Below are 13399 nucleotides of genomic sequence, written 5' to 3' on the forward strand. Positions count from 1 at the left end.
CTGCGCCGCGGAGGAAAGCGTGGTGGGGAGCAGGGCTGCAGTATTTATACTGCTCTTGTTTATCTCGCTGTGCAGACACAGTTCAAAGTTCAGGGAGCTCACTCTGAGCGACCTTGCAAGCGAAGCAAACCCCTCCAGCAAAAGTGGCCAAAATATTTCTGGGTTAACTAGTTGCGAACAGAAGCGTTTTGTCAGGCAGAATGGCAAGGAGTGCCAGGCACGAGGGCTGAATTTCGGGTCGTGCCAAGCACCGGTCACCCCAGAGCTGGAGGCAGTGGTACAGCCAGAAGGGAGGGGTGGGCCAACGAGTCCTTATTTTGTGAACACAGCCAGAGGGGGAAGGTACTTCTCCATTCACAAAAATGCTGAGCTAGCAGGTTTTTGCACTTATGCTTTATCTCGTGGTTGCTTAGAGGGTGGTGTGCCAAGGCTGAGCGCCTGTGCGCTGCAGAGCTCCTCTGGCACAGCTGCTCTGGGTTACGTCAGCTGGCACTAAAACTTGGGGAGAATCTGCCCGTTTGTCAGCTTATGCCAGAGGTTAAAGTCCAGATCTCCAGACATTTAAAGCAATGTAGATGCACGAAAGCCATGAAGCTCCATGTGGTGGCAGCCACATCTCTGCTAGGTTTGCTTTCCGCATTGTCATCACTGAGGTGCCTGAGGACATTTGTGTGAAGATGTTTTCCCTTCCCCAGGGAGGGAACTGTTTATGCATGAGGTGTTTTACTTTGACAGCAATTTCCTTGGGATGGATTTCCTTCAAAGTACATGTTTATGGATGTTTATGGATAAATTGGTGTTTAAAAGTAGTGTGCCTGCAGAGTTTAAGGTGGTGAGATTCACACTGCTTAGCTCTGTGGCTGGGACTCTGTCCCTTGCACAGACAAGCTTCGTGCTTCTGGTCGAAAGTCTCGTTGGGTACAAGGAACAGAACTGCTGACCTCAGGGTTTATCACCAAGATGTGCTGCACTCAAGCCAGTGGAAAGAAGGACAAAGATCTGAAGTTTTATTCCATAGTCTCTGAGGACACAGTGAAGAAAGCAGAAACAGATGTCTGACAGGGACTGGTTTGTTTGCTTGTTTGAAATGGGACGTGCTCATGTTGCTTATGTTGTTGGTGAAGTGAATCTCTGTGTACTCTGCCAGGCCTCATAGCTGGAATCAAGCCCCCAGAGCTGTGACGATGTCCTGTGCTGTTGCAAGCAACAGATTATTTGCTGGGCCTGCTGCCTCAAGATAAGTTGTCGCTTTTCAGTGCTAATAAAGCCCTACAGGGTTTGCTGGAAGTTATTTGGTATGCATCAGGTCTGTCAATTCCTAAATGAGCACTGAAGCAGCTAAAAAGAAAGGCTCTACTGACTGGAAGGGGAGTAAGATACAGCTCAGTAGTAACTGATAATTGGTGTCTTACCAGTTACTGCAACACAGGCAGAAATAAAGAGCAGTATTCCATTCCCGTTTCTTCTGCAGCTATGCAGAGGGACGTGCACAATGCTTAATTAACCAGTGCTGAGCCTACAAGCTATATGTTATACCACTGAGCACTGCTGAGACTCACAGCTCAGGACTGCTGAGGAATAAAGGGTCCAGACACAGTGAACTGAAACAGCTGGCTTATAAATCAGCCGACTTCCTGCTGAGGATGGAAATCCACAATGGTCACTGCTGAAAAGTTAGTATTTGCTCCCAAATAGTATGCAGAGACACCTGCAGGCCCTCAGTTCCCTTACAGAGAGATGAGAAGCAGCAGTTCTGATACCAACTATTACTGTGCTGATGATTACTGTTTATTACATTATTTAGTATTACATTATGTGATAGCTATTACAACCCTTGTAATATTGAGAAGAAGGCCTTAACCACATTCATAGTCATAAGCCATAAAGCATCTTGCCCTACAGCATTCACCCTACCTAAGACTGGTGCTCTGCTTCAAGATTTCCTGAGCAAGAAAGCTTGTCCATCTTAAAGCAAGTGGTAACTAACATTATGTTGGCTGTGGGTATAGGTGGTTCTAATTCAGTTGTTTTAGAAATAAATGACTTCCTAAATATGTTTAAACATCTGTCTGAAGCATTACCCTTTCTGAGTGGGGAAAAAAAAAATCCACTTCCACATTTTTTAAATAAATAATTGTAAAATTTACAGTATAAAATTCTAAACATTCAGTTTCTTACAGCCTGCCCCCTTGAATTGGAAGGCTCCTGTAGCCCTTTACACATAGCTTCTAATGAAATAATTGTCCTAAATCTTAATTTTCATTTCCTCTACAAGTATTTTCTTAGTTGTTGAGAATGTTCCAGTATCACTGCAGGAGGCAGTGAGAGTCTATCAGCTCTAATTTGGACAAGTCTTCAGTTTCAAAAATAATTTTTATAATTATCATCCTTTTACTACTCACTTTCTTTCCTAGCAGGGGGGAAAAATGGTTCTGGTGGAAATAACAGCCCTCTTCCCTTCATGTTGAGCACAAACAGTACACTTTTTGACATGTATCAAACTTCTCAAAGCATCACAGCACCAAAATGCCAATGTGAAGGAAATTTGGAAATTAACTGATATTTATGATTTCTGTCATCTAGACTGGTAATTGGTATCATACATATTTCTGAAAAAAAAAATCTCAGATGGACATGTAATTATGAGGCTGTTGGCAACGACACTCTGGTAAAGTCTGCTGCAGTGATTTGCAACGTGTGCAAATAACGAGAGAACAGAGGCAGAACGTGGATCCAGCACAAATTCTGTCACAAGACCTCAAGACTTCAGTGTCTTTGCTCTTGGGACTGAAGGATGTCACAAACAGGGAATTCAAAGTCCATTGGCAGATTGTTAAGTCTCCACTGATTATTCTTGTATGTAGTCTCATTTTATAACATTGTAAATACGTCAAGTCAGTGAACTTACTCATACTTTATAGAGGAATAAATTACAACAAAGACAAGCCATTGACTTAATGCTTAACTTTAAACTTTGTTTAAATTATGTAAATAAAGGTTAATATAAGTGAAAATTAAGAATATATGTTACAATAAAATAGATTCAGCAAAATAATTGGAACCACAAGCTCATTAGTTAAAGTAACTCCGGAAAGAGGGATGGCAGTGCAATATTGGTCTTCTGCCAGAGCAGTGCAAGATAGCCAAATGCATACTTGACAGAATTCAAAGGAAGCAACAAAAGATGTTGCTTCAGACACATAGTCCTGGAGTTTGCTTCAGTGAACTAAGGAACAGCTGATAAATGCAGCTGTCTGTTTAAAAACACAATGGGTCTAAAAGAAGCTCCAATTTTTTAAATAGATGTTTTTGTTTTCCTTCTTGGAAATTCCATTTTAATAATGCAGTCTCTTTCTCTACTTTAACCCATCTCACACTGCAATTAACAAGGAAAATCATTTTTTCCATCAGACATGTCCTCAGTTATAATCATTGCACACATTACAAGTGCAAACTGACCCTATGGCTGAAACCTACGTATATTCTCAATTCCTTGTTGGCTCTGTTTCCTTTCTGCATTTATCCTGCAATAACTGTGTCAGCCTACAAGTTCCACACCACCTTAGTGGACCTAAGACCAGTGGTCATCATATTGTCTGAGGATGAAAAAATTACCTAACAGTACGTACCGAAGAAGTCATTAAGAAGAAGTGGTTGAGATCATAGGTATAGGAAATCTTCTACACTGTTGAGTGCTTTAGCATATTTAGTAATTCTTAGCAGTCTTGTGATCTACAGAAGAAAACTGGTTTGGTTCTGCTTAGGCTCCTGGTGTGGTAGACAGTAAACCACAAAAAACAAACATAATCACACAGTGCCCGAAGCTGGCTGTACAGATCTCCTACGTGGATCTCATATCCCACAGAGTGATCCCTGTGATCCCACAGTGATTTCCACAGGGATGACGCACTTGCACCTGGGATTCAGCAGGCAGCTTTAGGCTTTCCAGTACTGGGCACTGAGTCTGTGCAGAACTAAAGCGATTAAAGATCTAGACTAATGAATATGAGTTCACGAGTTCAACACATTAAACAACCCTTCTGATTTTGCTGTATTCAGACAGTTCTTTTCACATTAACAGAGCAGGCCTTAAAGAGGGTGTAGCTGTAATTATAGCTTTAGAAGATCAGCAATACAGACAACTCCTATTAATGTCTTTATACCCAATAACTCTCCTCAGGAGATGTGGAAGAAAATGATTCATCTGCTAAATTCACAGCAGTTCATTCCAGGTGACCGTAAAGGTCTCTCACCAGAAATACCCATAAAAACAAGTTCTTGTTAATGATTTATAACAGGTCACCCAAGCATAGCTCACTGCACTGAACCTTAGCTGCAGAATGGAAACTATAACAGCACAGTGCATAGGCTTCAGTGACAACATACTGTGAACCTTACAGGAAATTCAAAGCTGCTTTTTGCTAACCTGTTGTAAAATACATGAAAACTGAAGTGAAAACTGAGTCCAGCCAATGAATGAGGGGGGATTTTGTATGCAAAAGTTTTTTTTCAAGATCTGTTGAATTGTGATGAAAAAAATGATGACGTATTTTCAGTCAAATTCCTTTTTGTGGCTCTGTGTTGCCTTATTTTCCTGATATATAGCAGTGGCTGCCAACATCATGATCTGCAACAGATGTTAAGAGAGCCTAGGGGTAGGTTCAGATAGCTGAGTGTAAGATGGAGATCATTATACATAAAATGGAGTTTGACAAACTAAAAGAAATAATTATGGCTTCAAATACATGATATAGCAGATTGATTGCTGATGATAATTCTTCTCAGATATTATATGCTGAACTGTGAAAAAATCTTGTGTGCCCTTCCTAGGGCAAGAGTATGCGAGTGTGCCAGTAGCACCAGTACTGAAGGCATAACTGACTGAACCAACCACTTATTCCTGTCCTGTCCATCTTGGAAATTCAAAAGCAGCTGCAATTTCAGCATCAAAGCACTCTCAGTAGCTTGTTGTCTGTGAACTGCTGAAGCAATTTGAAGATGAAATATAAAAATGGATACATCTAAGTGAGTCTTCACTTAACAGAGTACACTTTACAGTTACAGCATTCAAGGAGCTGAAATTGATAGCCATCTACTCTTCTACTCCCACCATGAGTAAAAACTATTTTCACAAAAAGAGGGTTTCCTAGAACCAAAATAAGCTCCAAATGTAATAGTTCTATTGGTCTCTGTACATAAATAAATACTGTAAAGCAATGCTGACCTTCTAAAGCCTGGTGGAAGGTCTGAACTGTTTTATTGAACAAATGTTATATGGAAGTAGAGGGAGAGCTGCATCTGCTTGCAGCAATCAAATTCTGAACAGACTAAACACCTGCCTCTGTTTCTGAAAGCTGATGGAAATCTGGAAGAGCCAAATCTTCAATTTAGATCAGTAAACACCAGTGAATATGAGAGGACTTGTATCAACTCTCTTAAGGTAACACCTTTCCAGTTGTCATCAGTGCTATTATTGAGAGAAAGCCATAGTGACTAAAACTCAGTCCCTGCCTAGATTTAATTTCTGATAAGAAAATTATACTGGCTTTACAAGTTTTGCATTCAGCAAATAGTATTTCAGCAGCTACATTACCATTTACTGATATATAGTTATTTGGTATTTGCATCCCACACTCAGAATGTAATGAGAATGCTGCATAGAAGTGTTAAATGCCATTTTATTTAATAGACTGGAATAGCTTCATAAATTCATATAAAATGGTGAGGAAAAAATAAATAAATAAATAAATCAGATAGTAATACTACCACCAGCTTTAGATTTGCATGTATTTCCTATTATCACAGAATCACAGAATGGTTTGGTTGGAAGGGACCTTAAGGACAACCCAGTTCCAACCCCCTGCCATGGGCAGGGACACCTCCCACCAGACCAGGTTGCCCAAGGCCCCATTCAGCCTGGCCTTGACCACATCCAGGGATGCAGCATCCACAACTATTCTCTTGAAGATTTCACATTTGTTCTGAAAATTATAATTAAGTACCATACACTTATCTTGTGCATATTTTGGATGAAACTCGTATATACCTGAAGTCCCCAAACTTGTGACATTACAGTCCTATAATTTACTTCTCACAGGTACAGTTCTTGAATCTAACCATGAAGGCAAAGTAAAATTCTGCCTACAGAATGCTATTTCTGTAGTATATTGGCAATGGGCCTCCTGCAAACATTGGGGGCTATTACACCTTACAAACATTTTATCCCTACATTGGCAGTCTTACTATTTTTCCTATGGCTTTGGTTTCCTATGTTTTGGGCTGTTGTGGGAAGAGTTAGAAAAAGAGAACTGCAATGGCATTCCAGCATAAAGGCCACAGTATGCAGCACAGCACAGAGGAAATAACAGTGTTTGAAAGGAAGAGAAGGGAGAGTACCAAAGAAGATACAATGACATCTTGCCCGAGGACACCACCTTTGGAAGTACCTGCACAAGCAATCAGACTATGCCACATCACTCAGAATCAAAAAGACATAAAAAAAAATCTGCCCTGCAAAATTCACTAGCAGCCCCTCTGGGTTGCTTCAGTGGAATTGTCTCTATTTCAAATGTTCACACACACTTGGATGAGTTTTTTGACTTGTCTAAGAATTCACACTGAACAGGCTTCATATCGTACATCTAACTACAGGCAGCAACAACATTACTCACTTTTGAGTCTCCTCACTATCCAGTTCCAAAATCATTGGCTCAACTTGTGGAACTTGAAAAGTAACCGAGTCCTTGATCTGACTAGAAGTAGTCATCACAGCATGCCTCAACATCTCTCCAGTCAGTAGAGGTTTGCATGGCTGTTCGTTTGTGGCCCCAGATCTGTAAGGACTCTTGCAGCACTACAAGGAGAGATGTGTCCCAATTTTATTTTGTTAAGTCCTCATCTCTAGCTGCCCTTAGCTGATGTTCAGGTTTTTGGATTGCTTTCTCTTTTTTCTGGCAGTCTCTTGGCAGCAAGACTTGTTCAGAAATACTAATCTCATAGCCCTGATATTATTTACTAACTATTATTTAAATATGAGGCACATAACAGTCTCAAAGGTAGTTTTACAGGGATTAAAGTTAAAGAGGTGATTGTATTCCCAGTAGAGCCCAGAATCAGTGTTTCTTGGTGTAACAGTTTAGCAGCTCCCACACCCATCTTTGACCAATGGTTTAATCCAGCCTTCTAGACTGTAAACTGCATTTCTCTGAACATTTGCTTGTCAGCAACAACAACAAAAAGCAGAAAAACAAAGCAGGGTTTTGTGCTGATCCTGCATCACAGTCTTTGCCAGACTTCCTGTAAGAACTCATGAAGAGGAAACAAAATAAGAATGTGAAGTGAAAAACACTTGCTGCACTTTAAAAATCATGTAGATTTTTACTGTAGACCATTCTCTCCAACACAGCTAGAAGGCATTCAGAAGGAGAGGCAGACCAGAAAGTTAAATGCATAAGTGATCCTATGACTGCAATAATAGTAATAATTAACAGTAAATGATTTTTAGTTGCATTCCCTTTTTCATTGCAACGAGTTCGTGATGCTTGCAAATGCTTTAGGTTAATGATGAAATTTCTGTTGATTGTTTAACACAGATCTGTGCTTGAGGTAAGTTACGAAATACCTGTTTAAGGGATCAGGCAGGATTTCAGACATCTAGTTCTCCTGAAACTGAATATAGGGCTTCAGTCTCCACCATTCAGGCAAATCATTGTGGCACTGCAGTGTGGATTGTACATGAAGCTGATATTAGGAACTAAAATGACAGAACGGGTGCTTTTTCAGCAGCACATGTAGTTTGATGTCTGCTCCATCTGTGCGCCTGCAAATGGAGTACTTAAGCTGCTGTTGTAGATGGCACAGTTACAGTCAACGTGACACGTAGCACACCTGGTCTCGCATGGATGGGTGGAATGCTGTGCTAGAATGAAAAACGTTATTGAAGATTCTCCCCTAGATACCAGGAAGAATTATTTCTAGGTTGTCTGCTTTCTCATTTTTTATTGCACTGAGTATTATCCATCTTAATTGCATGTGGGATGTTGCCCTGATTGCCTCCAAGTTCCACAGTAAATTTTCATCTATGGTTAACAATAGATGAACATATCAGTCAGACTTTATTTCTCCTCAGCAATAACATGGTCCAGAGGTCTACAGTTTTATAGGAAGATGATGTGGCCTGAAAGGAGAAGTAATCTAAAACTATCTGTTAATATTCTTGCATGTATAATACAGGGAAGAGCAGAACTGAAAGTGGACTAGGTCAGAAAATTTTCTGCCAGTTTAGCTTTTATCCTTTGCAAACTCTTTAGATTTCCATGGATCATTAAATAGTAGGAGAAAATGACCATGTTTCACTTCCTGATGTTCACTGTTGCTTAACAAATAAACACAAAACAAAACCACTTTTTGCAAATCAGGTTATGTAAGATTTCTTTGTGAAAATCTGGGTTACAAGTGAAGATGTAGTATATACACAATATCCTTATAAACAATGTGTTTGTATGTTATTTCTACTCATGGTGCACTTATACAAAAATGGATTACATTTTCTTAATGAACAAACACAGGTAACATTTTAACTTTTTATTTTAAAAAACACTTTTCTATAGAGGTTTCCCAGCCAAACACTGACAGCCAACACTGTTGAATTTATATGCTGTGATGAAAGGAAAAAATCAGAAAGTACTTAACATCTACTGTTACTTAAGCATTAAACCACTATACAATCCTTGTAGGAACGCTTCTCGTAATTCTGCAAAAGTCAAGTCACCATGGTTTATGGATCTGGTAAGCCCTTCAATTCTTAGATTTGTTCTTTCTTCCAGAAATTCAAAATAATTTAAAAGAAAATATTAGGATTAAAAGAACTCAATGATCCTCTCTCGCAGCATTCACCAGACACTGTTCTCCCTGATTTCACTAGTCAGCTAACTTTCCTGAGGTTACAAAAGTATGAAACTTACAGGCAGTAGGCCAGTTTTGGCATGGAGCTTGTAAGGCGGCAGACATAAATGCACATCCTGTCCTAGCTGTGCATTTCCTCTGAAAACATAAAGATAACAAAGGAATAAGCCAATATCCTTGTGTCACAGATGCACAGCTTAAGGATTTTTAGTATCAGTTCACAATTCAGCATGTTACAGTTTTTAAGTATTACATTTTACAATTATCGCTATAATTTTGATTTTCATTAGCTCCTTACATCTTCCCTTTGCTCTTGAGACACTAATGGAGTGAGAAGAATTATCAGAAGAGCCCTTTATCATTCTGTCTGAGGCACAGCCCGTATTTATTTTCCTTTACAATATTCAGTCGCTGGTATTGTCTCACTATGCATACTTATCAGAGAGGTTCTACAGACATGTTTTTCTCTTGCGTAACAGCATACATCTGCCTTGCTCTAGGCATGACATTAAAGCCCCTTTATGCACGGAACAAGACATTGTGCAATGGAAACATGCTGAGTCTTCTAACGTAGAAAAGATTTCTTACACGTGATTGCTATCATTACAGGACTAAGCAGTTATTTCATAAGGCTTTTTAAATATAAGAGAACAGAAAAGGCCACATTAGAGCTATCTGAACTCCTTCTCTCCCTGGATGAATCATTTAGTCATGATCAGGACATTGTGGTAGTATATCTGGGTGTGTATGAATGCACTAAGCAATTTTCACAAACATTTGAGGAGCCAGACAGGGCTCTCCGGCATGCTGAGTATAGGTCAGGCTGCTGGGTAGACAGCTTTGGACTAGATAATCTAATGGTCCCTTTTGGCCTTTTTTTATAATCTGAATCAACTGCTTCTGGAAAATAGTTATTTACTTAATCTGGCACATCAGTACACCTTCTGAATTCTTGGTCTCACCATCTGCAGTTTATTAATTCCTTTACTTCTTCAGACAAGAGGGTTTTTTAATTAAATAATGAAAGTACATGATTCAGACTTCTACCTTAAAAAAGGAAAATTCACATTTTCTATAATTAGTTTAGTATTCATTTTTCTCTGTTTGCTACTTTACAGATCTCCCTGAGAAAGGCTGCCAACACTCAGTCTGGCTGAATGTCCTCTGCCTTCTTCAAGACTGCTGTTAAAAGTCCTGAGCTGGAGAACATCTATGCTTCAGTATGATGCCCAAACTCAGTGGAATGTTGTGTCCAGAAGGCTTATCAGGCTATCTTAATGAACACAGATTTTTCCAGAGTGTCACTGAGGTGATTCAAGGAAAAAAAAAAAAAAAAAGAAAGAAAAAAAAAAAAAAGAGAGAGATTTTTTTAGTCATAGAAGTGGCTAATACAGATTGAACTAGGGATATGGATAAAGATCATTCTCATGTTTGTTTAACACACTATAAACCTTTTTTTTTTTTTTTTTGAGATTTACAACTTGTCACCCAACACTATGGAGGACGGACAGATTCTTTACAGATCCTTAGCAGAATGAGGACAGGCCACACAGTTCTGGTTATAATTAGAGATTTATATTACAGAAGAAATAAATTGACAATCAGCATAGCTTGTTGTCTACATTTTCTAGCACTTAGCAAAGCCTGCAGTTGCACAGAGTTTCTAGAACTCTCAGTTACAGAGTCACCTTTTTTTTCAGTCACCTGGCCAGACCCTCTGCAGACCGGGTCAAATCCTTTCTTTTCGGTTCACGGTACAGTCATAACCTAGGCTCGGGGCATTACCTAAAAGAACGTGTCACTCACTCAGTCCTGGGAGGAAGAAGACGATGGTGGAGACATCCCTGGCCACTAGGGGATCACAGGTTGTGCCATCCAGCTGTGGTTCCAGTCAAAGTCCCACGTAGGGCTTGCTGCTGCCTGAATTTTACAGGTGGTGCTCCCCGTGCTGTTACACTTCCCTGTGCCAGGACGGGTGTCACCATCTCCAGACAACCCTGCAGCTGCATACTGATGGGCTTAGCCAGCCTGACAGAGGGTGTCCCCACACAGACAGGAGAGAGAAGGCAGCAAGAGCACACATTAACATACATAGCTCTCCAAAATCCTAGAGGTATGCTAGGCAAACACCAGACACACCTCTAAGAGAGAAAAATGAGAATCGGGAAAGTTACACCTTGGTCAGTCTAATTTCATATTTCAAAAGATATTAGAAATATATACATATAAATTGTTCATTCAAAAGCTTCCATGTAATCTGACAGAACAATTAAAAGGGTAAAGCCATAGGAAAAAAAGTAGGAAAGAAACACTGCAGAAGATGCTTTGGAAAAAAAAAAAGCAAATGGTCAGGAAAAAAAAAAAAAGGCAAAAAAAAAAGCATCAACCTTGTCTGGACAGGTAGAAGGTACTGAAAAAATAAATGATTTTTAATTACTGTGTAGTGGTTTGGTCCTATAGTAGTAATTTCAGCAATATTTTAAGTTCAAACTATTGAAGATACAGTACTTCAACCAAAATTAGTTTTAAAGTTGTTCAAAGTGAAGGTGTAAATGCATGAGGAATCAGCTTTCCTAATGTACTCCCATATACCAGAAAAGAATGGCTGTGTCATTCTTCTAGAAATGAAATTTCTTCTAGACTGAAAACAATAGTCCGAACAGACCTAACAACACAAGAAAAAATATATATTATTATATTAGCAAATCCATTGGGCAATAGCATGAGGAAATAAAAGGAACATAAATTTTACTTCAAAGTTATTTGTATTGCATTACAAACTACCAGTATCGATAAAACTCAAATTTGTTCTGTATGATTGCATTATAAAACACTGCACAGGCACCTAGGAGTTTATATATTTAAAAAAAAATAAATAAATAAAAGGAGAGAGAGAGAGAGAGACTATAAAACTAAATTTGAACTTGACAGAATGGCTATTACTTACATTTTGTTTGATGTGGTAGGATTTCTATGCTGAACAGATGTGTTAACTTCATAAGCATTTACCCTTCTAGTGGAGGATGAATATGGTGAAGCAAATCGCATAGATTTGGCACTAGGGAAAAGTGCAGGAGAAGGTCATAAAACAAATTCATTCACGGGAATAATGTGGGCAAGCCCATAAGAACATTCAGCCATTACAGCTATGATTGACATAAAGGCTTTCATAGGGATGTCAAAGTGTCTGTTTGGACATCCTAAATGCGAGTGTTGTTTTATGTGGAGGAATACATTTTCACCTGCTGGCAGCACACAAAGTCTGGCTGGCTTCAGATGCCGCTGGTGATGACGTCCTAGAGGAGAACTTGGGGCCTCACGGTGCCCACATTCAGCTGTGGCAGCAGAGGGGATGCTCGCTGCCAGCAACACTCCCTCGCCTTCCCTCCCAGGGTGCAGTCCAGAGCCTGTGCACGAACGTAGGGATAACAAGGGCATGCAGCAGCTCTGCTGGCTGTGTGGGATGCTGCTCAGCCACTTCCCTTGTGCTCAGTGGTGTTACAGTGTTGGAGCTGGCACCAGCGAAAGCATGGCTTGGACCTGCTTTCCATGCTGCCTTCATCCATGTCACTGCTCAGTTTAAATGACACAGGAAGACCTGTGTGCTGCTCCTGCCCTCAGCATGGTGGTGGGCTCAGTGAGACTCATGCCAGTGGGGACGGAGGTGAGACGGCCCCGTTCCTGGCTTGTGGGATGCTATGGTGGGCAGCACAGGGTCACGCACACCGTGACATGAAGTGCTGCGTAGCAGGGAGCGTGTTGGCAGTGCTCTGGCACCCCAGGGTGCTCTATGGCAGGGGAGAGCACTGCAGCCCCTCTGCTGGGGTGGCAGCGTGGGGGGCTCATTGCGGGGCTGATGGCACTTGTGGGGGATGGGTGGCTGCCCTTCACCCCATTTAATTGCGCTTTCCCTTCATGAGGAGCAGCTGAGGGAGCTGGGGGTGTTCAGTCTGGGGAAGAGGAGGCTCAGGGCAGACCTCATTGCTCTCTGCAGTGGCCTGAGGGGAAGGCGCGGGGAGCTGGGGGCCAGCCTCTGCTCACAGATAACGAGTGACAGGACTGGAGGGAAGGGGCTCAAGCTGCACCGGGGAGGTTCAGGTTGGAAATGAGGAGATGTTTATTCTCAGAAGGAGCAGCCAGGCATCAAAATGGGCTGCCCAGGGAGGTGGCGGGGTCCCCGTCCCTGGGGGTGCTCAGGAGGGGCTGGGCGCGGTGCTCGTGGACGCGGGGCAGCGGCGGTGCCGGCAGGGGCTGGGCTGGGAGCCGGCCCTGCAGGCAGCGCGTGATGGCGGCTCCCCCCTCCCCTGGGACTACATCTCCCAGCATGCACCGCGCCGCCCAGCCTCCCTTCCCCCCCCTCCCTCCCCCTCCCGCCGCCCAGCCGCGCGCCCCGCTGTGTGAAAGGTGACGGCAGCGTCACTTCCGCCGCGCGGTGCAGGCCGGGAATGCGAGTCGCGATTGGCCGGCGCCCGCCCCGCTTAGCAGCGTGCCGGGC

Source organism: Aythya fuligula, chromosome Z, assembly GCF_009819795.1.
Source record: "Aythya fuligula isolate bAytFul2 chromosome Z, bAytFul2.pri, whole genome shotgun sequence".
NCBI classification, from domain to species: domain Eukaryota; kingdom Metazoa; phylum Chordata; class Aves; order Anseriformes; family Anatidae; genus Aythya; species Aythya fuligula.